Here is a 10,179-nt window from a genome sequence, read left to right on the forward strand (position 1 = left end):
GCATGCAATTTTCCCGCCATTTTAAATACGTCGCTTTTATTATTTATCGTCCATGTGCTCGAGGTCCAGGAAACTACACTCCAGTCTACAGTTCAATCAAATTTCGCACACCAATCAAGCCGAAGGTGTTTGAAATTTCACACGCCGTTCCACGAAAAAAACAACCAAAAAAAAACAATTCGCTTCCGTTCAAGGAAATGGCAGCATTTTGTTGTGCGTGTGTTTGGCCAACCATTTGGCAAACAGCCCCATCAACAGTGGCTGCTGAACGTACGGCACTGTCACTTTTTTCGGACGACAATTGCATCCCAATCGCCGTTCGATCGTCGTCGATAGCAGAGCGGTATAGTGTGAGGAAAATAGCGTTTCCTTCCATTTCCACCTGGGGCGCGAGGCGACGTGTGAATTTTCTTGTCGAACCGGAAAGCTACCCAAAACCAAAAGTGAAATGATCTTTCCTACTTTATCCTCCCCTTTTTTGGATTGGGGTGATGTTTTCAGGGAAAAAAGGCATTTCCCGCGATCCACCACCAACGATCAACGCTCGTTAGCAGAAAATGGTCACGCAATCGCAAAAGAACGCAAACCCGCACCAACAGTGATACAAATACAAAACAAGAAACAGCACAAATCAAACGGCACGACACGGTGTCAGGGGAAGCAACGCAACACAACGAAGATAAAGGTACTCTTCAAGAAACAAGATCACAACCATTCATTGTTATTCCATCGCCACATAAACGCCACTAAACAGCAAAGCAATGTGAAGCAAAAAAACGATTTGATTTTTAAAGCTTCACGCCGCACACCCGGCAACATATAATCCTCATTCTTTCCCGCGCTAGAGGACGCAGAAGGAGGTAATTTAACCAGAAGAATCGAGGAGAGGGTCAGCATAACTTGCATCATCATCAAGCCTTTATGGGGCGGCGGCGGCACCCGACTGCACAGCTACATCCGCAATCCATATTTCCACCAACGATCGCACCTCCGTGCTGCGTTGGGTGTCTTTTGTTTTTTGCGCTTTCTTCGATTTCCGATTTCCCAGGAGACTCCTTCCCGCAACGAGCAGCTGCAGCAGATAGAAGATGACCGAACATCTCCCCCGACGGTCCACCGGTGGTGGTACGAAAGATGGATCTACAAAATTAATGGCACAAGGAACCGATATTGAGACCGTTTGGGGTCGGGTCGGCCGTTTTTTTATTTCACTTTGGATTTTTGCTTACCGAAGAAAACTAGCCATCCCCCGATAGTTTGCTTCCGATGTCGTAATTGCGAATGGACACCGCCGGATCAAAGCGATCTTCGTGTGTCAAAGAGAGGGCATATAGAAACGAAACGGTCATCGGTATGGTACACAAGAAGAGGTTTTACTTTCACCAGGGTCGTTACAATCATCGGTCCATATTCGTCACCACCTGGAAGCTTCCTTGTACGCTCGAAATCTCCCGATAAGGTCAAGACGGTAGACATTCGTTGGTAGCTACTATATTGTTCTTTTGTCGAATCATTTATGTCGCCCAACTGGATGTTTGGATGCGGAAGTTTGGAAGATGTCAACAAGACTGAAACAATGATACTGTTTTTTTATCGCGAAAGTTACGAACATATGCCAATGTGTCATGTACTTGAAAAAGAATTTATTAACAGCTGTCAAAGACGTAGAGACGACGTTTTTTGCCTATGTTTTGGCTTGTCTTATAAATTTTAAGACATTTTTGCCGATCTTCAATCTAGTTTAACTTAAATTGAGCTTGAAGGCGAACGCAAAATATAATAAAATTTTGGGGTTTAATCATGTTATGGCATTGCGGTGAAGTGCCCAGAATTATTCATCAATAGTTGACAGCGTGATGTTGGGTATGAGCAGTATTTCCAAACTCAAAGAGATAGCATAAAACAGTTCAAGTGTCATTTAGAATTCGATCACTCATCGCAGGCTGCAAAAACGAGACATTTTTAACGTAAAAATATAATTTTAACATCAAGCGAAAGGTGTTTTATTGTTCATTACGTAATAAAATTCAAGAACTAAAATTTTGATTTTGTAGGGATGAGTTTAAGCAACGTTCGTTTGATACCTCTTATAAGCTGCCGTACAATTGGTTTTCCACTTCAGTAGCTGTTTTTTCAATAGTATGTGTGTTGGGCAGTTGGCAAATCTGCCCTGAGCTTAGTTGGGCCTTTATGAGCTTTAATATAAAGCAAAGCACACTTTTCCAGGCACTGATCTTCATAAACAGTCGAGTTCATAGATTGATTAGTTATAAAAAAAAACCCTTGTTTTGTGCCCACAGCTGCAGATGGCTTGCCATAACATGCGTTTGCAGGGAAATTTGACAGCAAAAACGAACTTTGTTGAGAACATGGGCGCCCCGTGTTGTGGCCAGAATGCTGGCTCAAATCCATTTTTATGTACGTTTCGTCTTCCATAAGAACGCAACCTGCGTACCTCGTTAGAACCTGGTCATATAATTTTCGGAGCACGTGGTTTAGCAATGTAATTATGCTTCAGAGTTCTCTTTGGTTGCTTTGAGCCACGAAATGAGTGGTAGTCTTCGCTCAATCCGACTCTTCTGACGGTTCCTATGCTGCACTGTATTTTTTTTTGCAGTATCCCCATCCGAAATTCCAAGGTTACCCTGTAACGCCTTCAACATCTTCCAGTTCAGCTGACGATCCATTGTTCCTGTACGTCGATTTTGTTCAACCATTCTTTGATGCCACGCAATGACGTTTCCAAAACCTTTTGAAAACATATTCAATAGTAGAAGACGTTATTTTAAGGAATTTCCCTATTTTTCTCATGAACCAAGTTGAATTTTCTAAGTGGATGTGCACAATTAATTGTCTGCGTCGCAGCTCCATCGTTAATAACTGAAACAAGCACCATCATGCCAAAAACACGTCATGAGATGGAAGAGGGCTCCAATACGAAAAAAATATTTTTCAAAATTTCATAAAGACTTTGGCCTTTGGGGATCTTACTCTTTGCATAAATCGATTCGAGCCCATAAGTCATATAATGCCCAAAATAGAATCTGTTCATACATAACCATCACTTTTACTCAACCCAAACTCCAGCTTTCACGCAACATCTCCTGTCAAACATTTCGCACAAATCAAAACGAGAATGAAAGCTGCAACGCTCCACTCGTGCAATAAAACAATCATTTGTCTAATCGAAAACCAACGATCAGACGACTTTCATCGGTCCTTAAAACCCCTACTTCCCAGCCTGCTTCGTTTAAACTCACGCATTCCACAAAAACTCTCATTTTTCTAAGGATAACCATCTTCACAAAACTCTCATCATACCGATGATCTCCCTTTGATCGGTGCGCGGCGCACGGTGAAAAACGATCGGTTGTCTCGGTCGGCGCAATAAAACAGTTCCCGGTTTTTCCCCTTTCAACAGCAACAACCATATCGATTGTTCACCATCCAACACACGCACCGCAAGCACCAGGTTGTCAGGTCGAAGCATAACCCGAACGAAACCGAAAAAAACTCATACATCATCACCCAAAAAGCCCAACCATAAAGGCTCTTTCCAAGCATCAACGGTGTCCAGTTGGTTTGCGAAAGTGCGCACGCGCTTCTTAGCGACTGCAACCTTGGCGTTATTGCCGGGTGAGATCGATCAACGTAAAAGGAATGAAAAATCACAAAACAATCGACCAATAAAGCGAAATTTATTCCTAATCATTTCTTTCCCTGAGCTCTGAGAGCCACGCAGCAAATCCACTCCCACCAACTGCAGATGGTCGATTCCTACACGCGCCGTCGATACACCAAAGATGTCCGCCGATAGACATGGGACGCAGGATTTTTTTCCCAAAACAAGTTCGACGATCATATGTGCAGTCTCAGGGCTGGAGCCAACTACTTAACGTACCAACAACCTGTGCACTGTGTGGACGGTCTGGACCACACGGAGCGACATGCATTATCGTTTAATCTGATTATTGAGACACGATTATCGATCACACGGGAGTACGGCAAAACAAAACGAAAAAACTGGAAAATAATTAAATTGTGCTTAGAGGGGCGAAAGCATGGGGGAAGCATGTTTTTATGTAGATATGTTTGAGCGAGCTTAGCAATTGTAGATAGTCAAAGATACATGAGAAGCAAATGGTATTAAAGGCGACTTATAGGGGTCGCTTACCATCAACGAGTCGATTTCTCATATCAACTGTCACTTGCTTTCTTTTTGACATCTGTCAATCATGACATTTGCTCCAAACATGGCAAAAAATCCATTAATTCTATTCACGCAAAAATCCTGAACTATAAAAAAACGAAAAGGAGGCCAACGCCCAACCAAAGACCAACATTGCCGCCGTGTATCAAAAATGGATACAAAATAAATAAATAAATCCACCGCATCGCATTACATTTGCGTTCCCGCCGGGTCGGGTCATGTCACGTCACGTTTATATCAACCTGTACGCACCAACACAGGCTCGACGTAATGCCAACGCCAACACCCCCAACGGCTACTTGGTCAGCGGGGGTTGTTGTCAGTAACGACCTCGTTACGGTCGCAGCATGATGGCGGCGACGATGATGATGATGATGATGATAAACAATTATAAACTTCGCGCCCATGTTTTTTTTTTTCTCAGACATATATACGCCTGTACTTACACGCGCACGATTCCAAACGATCGATCAGCTTCGCGCGTAACAAGCGCAAATCCGTTTGAGCGATTGATAGCATGAATGGGTGGCGTAATGTTTTATTCCTTGTTCCGTTTATGCTACCATATACTGATGCTGATAAGAAGTACGCTGACCATGGTTAGATGTGTCACAAACCTGAAAAAACTGCATCAAACTGCAATACTCGTTAAATAAAATAAAAAAACAAATTCAAATCAATCGCAGTCGATTTTTATTGCTGATCGTCACCCAAGATCACAAACCGATCTGCTCGCTTCGGTGTAATTTCATCTCCCTTAGGCACGTTTGTCCATAAATACACACACGCGCCCGCGCTCGAACTCCCGAGAAAGGGAGAGTGATCGTATAAAAATAAATATTTACAATCGCACACTTCCTGAACCGATAATACAGCGAACTCAAGCGCTAGACTCAAGTTTGCTGCTGCTTCTCGAGAAGCACAAATCAAGCGTCAAAGGGCCATAAAATCATCAACATGAGATTTTTTTCTTCTATTTTTTCGTTAAAGTTTTCCTAGTATTTCAGCCTATGTCTCGGTTTAAGCTCACGGCCAGGTGATACAGCTAGATACAGCATAAATAATTTGTTTGATGATGAGAAAGGGACTATGTGTAATTTTACCCCTTCGAACAACGCGACACAACACACACACACACGGGCTGCAACTCAATCAATATTGATCTAAACCATGCGGTGTGTGAGTGAAAGTTCGTCGAAACGGAAAGTTTTGTACAATGAAGGGTGAATTCCCTACGATACACTGAACGACCTGACAATGCACGTACTAATTCTTTAATCCTTTTTAAGGTCTAATCCTGGACATCGTTGTCCACTTTCCGACATGGAAAAAAAAGAGTAATAAAATGTTTTGTATGCCAAGAGTTAGGCTTTATGATGGGTTACAAAGAGAGAGCGAGAGGCTTGTCTTACCGTCCATCGGTTGGATTATCAATCAAACTTAACAAAGCACTTGAAATGGGAATAACTATGTCAAACGTGTATTGATAAGATATTCAAAAGATTTACTTATGTGGCAAATTGTTTGAATGTCTCAGTCTATTCCCGAAGCTACGCGATTTTAAGGCTAGACGCGAATTTGAAAATCTAATAGTGTTTTATGTCTCTTCGAAGAATGCATAGTTAGAAACTTGTCAGACGGGATTGGAGAAGTCAGCGCAATAGCAGCTAAGCTTTTCACTGATCGCAGCTATGCTACACTTCATTGAATTCATTGAATGCTATCTGTGACTGCATAGCAGAGGGTTAAACTGCACCAAACTTCCCGGACTTAAACCGAGAATAATGACCGTTATCAAATGTAAGATGAAGTTTGAAGGAAATCTCTTAGGGTGCTTCGCAACCATCAAGGGCCTGCGCTATAGAGAGGTTGCCGATTGCATGTCTTCTCTTCAACTTGGCAAGACCATCCCACTTGGACTTGGAAAAGACCATCCCAGGCTCACCGCTTCCGCCGTCGCTGCCGCTACTATCCCCTCGATAGTGTCAAAACGGTGTCCCCGAAGCGGCCGTTTTAACTTGTTGAACAGCCAGAAGTAGGCTGGTGCTGGCGAATACGGCGGTTGCGGAACAATATGGGTGCCAGTTGTTGCGAAAAACTCGCTCAAAATGATGACTGTATGGGAGGGCGCATTATCAAAAACCAGCTGTTGTTCTCCCACAAATCCGGATGGAGGTTCGCATCCGGCGAATTACGCTTAGATAGTACTCTTTGTTCACCGTTTGGCCCTTCGGAATATATTCCTTGCGAACCAACTTACGTTAATCAAAGAATACCGTCAGCATCATCTTGATTTTCGACCGGCTTTGACGCGACTTCTTGGGCCTCGGCTCGTTCGGGGAACGGTACTCGCTGGACTGGTCCGTTCTTTCCGGGTCGTAGGATCAGGCATTTCGGCACCAGGCAAGACTACACCCGCTTCAACCCCATAACATCTTTCAGGATGGTGTTGACCGAGGCTGTTGGAAATCCCAACACTTTCCGAAAGGTCTCGTTTCGATTGTTGACCACCAAATCCTTGATTTGGACAGATGTTCTCCCCGGACGGTCCCCGTCTTCAACCTTCTTACGTCCATTCTTGAAATCACTCTACCATTTGTACACATTTTTCTTCGACATAGATTCTTCCCCGAAGGCTTTTTGTAACATCCGCAATTTATTTCATTGCACAAACAAAATTTGATACATGCACGCTGCTCCACAAGCTTGGACATGATCAATATGGACAAAAACACTTGGCGCAGCTCCGAAAACAAATTGTCACTTGTTGTTGTGACTTGCAACGTAGCAGAACTGTCAAAAACATACATATTGACAAACGAAAAATAAAAACCAGGGGCCTATTTTGGCGCGCGAAATTTAACATCCAATGTCACCTTACTTTTCGGACACAGTAGTATGCTGATAGACATCTTATCGAGCAGAAACTTGCCAAAAGATCGAACAGGTATGCAGCTTCGTTACTGCAGAGGAAACTTCTTCAATTTTGAATCGTTACGCATACTAAGGGACACTGGGAGCTGGGACTGGATAGAACAACTACATATAATTCCAGTGCTAAAATACACCCTTGAGACATCTGTCTCTATAGAGCCTCTGTCCAAAAATGACAAACTTCTCTTAGAACAGTGCCTGTGTGGAAAGATAACGTCAAGCTCTTTAAGCTTTACGGCTTGCACTTGCAATTATTACCATCAACCTTACTGGCTTAAACACCTGTTGATCTGTTAACTTTTTGATATCAGTTAGGTTTAATCCCCGGGGAAGATTCTGTGGTGTGGAGCTCGATTATCGCTGTCACCTCTACCAGAAGAACAGAATATTGAATAGACATTTATCAGACATCGACTGCAAATTCTTGACACATTCAATCTATTTGATTGGTCTAGAATATGCACAGAAAATCAAGACTAATGGAATATTCAAGCCATAAGCATAACTCACAACAAAAATGTTAATTTAAAAAATTAAACCTTTTCTTCAAGAAACGTTTCATAATTTATAAACTTACATTCTGAGTGATGAACTGTACTTAGTACTTAATGTATATGTTTAATGAATTAATCATACCTTAAACTGCTTTCAAAAACAAACTCATAAATCATTAAACCGAATGAATAAATGTAAAACGGTCATATGTATTATACAATATTGTTGATGCATCAAAAACGAGTCTGCTTCTTTTGAATAAAAAACATTAACGGTAGGTTTTAAATTGATTCACCGACACAAAACCAACACACTGTACGCATCACGAAACGGAAACAGTTCGCGTGTCTGTTTATTTTTCCGACCATTTTGTGGATGTGTGTACTTTGTTTTCCTTTCTCGTCAGCTTGTTCATGGTGTACATAAGAGGTTATCAGTACAGTGTGTCAAGGAATGGTGACCATATGGTAGCCAGGAACGCTGCTGCATACGTTCCCAGTTTTGCCGCGCGATAAGATTTTGAGCTAAATAAATAAAATTGATAACAAAAAAAAACCAAAAACGTGCACGCCACCATCACAGACAGCCAAAAACGAAAAAGACATACATTATTTTACATGCCATGTTCTTCGTGTAATTGGCCAAAACACTTTTTGTTTAGGAAGCTTAAACGACCTATTAACATTCCTTCTTCCTCTAATCCTTTGTGACACATTTAGACCGTGGATGTCGCGGATATCTTAAACAAGACGACCATTAGTGCTTGACACCTAAATAAACAGATCAAAGTCGCGTGCATTGCACATACTCGCACTCTGTCGTCTCGTATAACACACACCTTGTTTTCTAGTTTCGACCCTGATCTATTTTCTATCCTGCGACAGCGTTTAAGGTGTACGTTACCGATTGCCAAATCGCTGACCGTCTGTCATTCGTTCTTCTCGCTAGGTTTGGGAGAGAAACAAGCGAGGAATGTCTTCCTTTTTTTTTACTTCTACTACCCCAAAACCTATGAGCTCATCAATCACTTCGACGCGAACAGTCAAAACGGTGGACTTGAAATGGGATGATGTCAGCGTAAATCAAACATACGCCCGACGACCCTGTGACATTGCCGTTATCAAGAAAGACGAAAGCAACGGCCATCCAACCGGCCAACCCAAACTACTGTGACTTAACGTACGGAGCTGTGAGTTTAAAATTTAAAAATTGAAAAAAGGCAAAAATGGGCATTAAAATGCCACCCTCGAGGATTAAGTAATCGGTCGCAGATGGGTCGAAATTGCGTTCGACTACATCATCCGGATTCGGTGTCGAAGTCGGCCGCGAGAGCACTCTCACACACCACCATCAGCCGGCGCTGACCGATTCGCTTGGTTTGTGTTATTTTTTAGGTTCAATAAAAAAAATCTAACTGCTTCCGCCTGACTGTCTCTGACCGATGACGACATCGACTTCCTCACATATTCCGCCCCAAAACGCGCTACACCCCTTCCTCACGCCGATTGATCTGTGTTATATTAACGGGAAATTAGTTTTTTCTCGCTCCAATTCGGTCGGCGTTAGGAAAAAAAGGCGCTACAAAATCCAACCTTCCCAAAAACCCATCAGAAGCGGTCCACCGGGCTTTCAATCAAAAACCTTCGGCCTCCAACTCCCGGCCATTCATAGTGAATGCCGGCATAAACGCGCGAACGGAAATTTGTAGTGAAATTGATTTCCACCAAACACGCGCGGCTCTAGACGAGACGAGATCGCGTGCTTACTGATTGGTGGTTCACAGTTACTTTAAGTTCGCTTGCACAAAACCTTTAGGCTCATCTCTAGCTGCAAACCGTTGGAGGTTCCAAACTGCTGCCTAAGGTGTACCAATTATTCGCCACCAAACCTGCAACAAATCCCGAATGCCCGAATCGAAAGTCAAAGGAAAAGGATGAGCAAAGGTCGCGCCATCGATTGTGAGAGTTATAGGAAAAGTAGGCAGTCGAAGAAAAAAATCTTTCGCTTTCTGCCAAACCATCCCGAAAATAATATCCTCACCGTAACACTAATTACACACTGGAATTCCGTGCCAAAATTTGAAGGTGTACCGCACTAACCGACAATCCAACACTAACGACGATTTGGCGACTCGCTACACAAAACGTTTCATGCAAAAAAAAAAGGTTGGCTAAATTATAGTTTCCTTTTTACTTGGGCGCTAAATTTACTTAGTTCAGCGACAGCAAAGAAGCTCCTTTGCGAAGATTCCCACCACAGCCACATAACAATGCGGGCGCTAATTGAAGCCCAGGAAAAGAGTTATAATTTGCACAGCGTTTGCACAGTCTAAAAGCCGAAGTGGACAAGGAAGAGGACGCTGCTTAGTCCATCAATATCCGCACGACCGGCCGCTTTAATATGGACGCCTCTTGGGAAGTTTGGGATTAAGGCGGGAGGGAAAAAAATTGATCAATCGATCGAGAAAACCATTCACGTGACGGTTATTGCTGATTTGATTAGCGGTAGTACAGCTCGGTACACGACAACAACAAACACTG

The 10,179-nt window shown here is 42.8% G+C and overlaps 1 pseudogene; it reads right to left on the reverse strand.

Moving 5' to 3' along the window:
• Nucleotides 1-6,313: 6,313 nt before the first annotated feature.
• On the reverse strand, nt 6,314-6,924 carry LOC126560482 (uncharacterized; annotated as a pseudogene).
• Between the last annotated feature and the right edge of the window lie 3,255 nt (nt 6,925-10,179).

Source organism: Anopheles maculipalpis, chromosome 3RL (genome assembly GCF_943734695.1).
Source record: "Anopheles maculipalpis chromosome 3RL, idAnoMacuDA_375_x, whole genome shotgun sequence".
Classification (NCBI taxonomy): domain Eukaryota; kingdom Metazoa; phylum Arthropoda; class Insecta; order Diptera; family Culicidae; genus Anopheles; species Anopheles maculipalpis.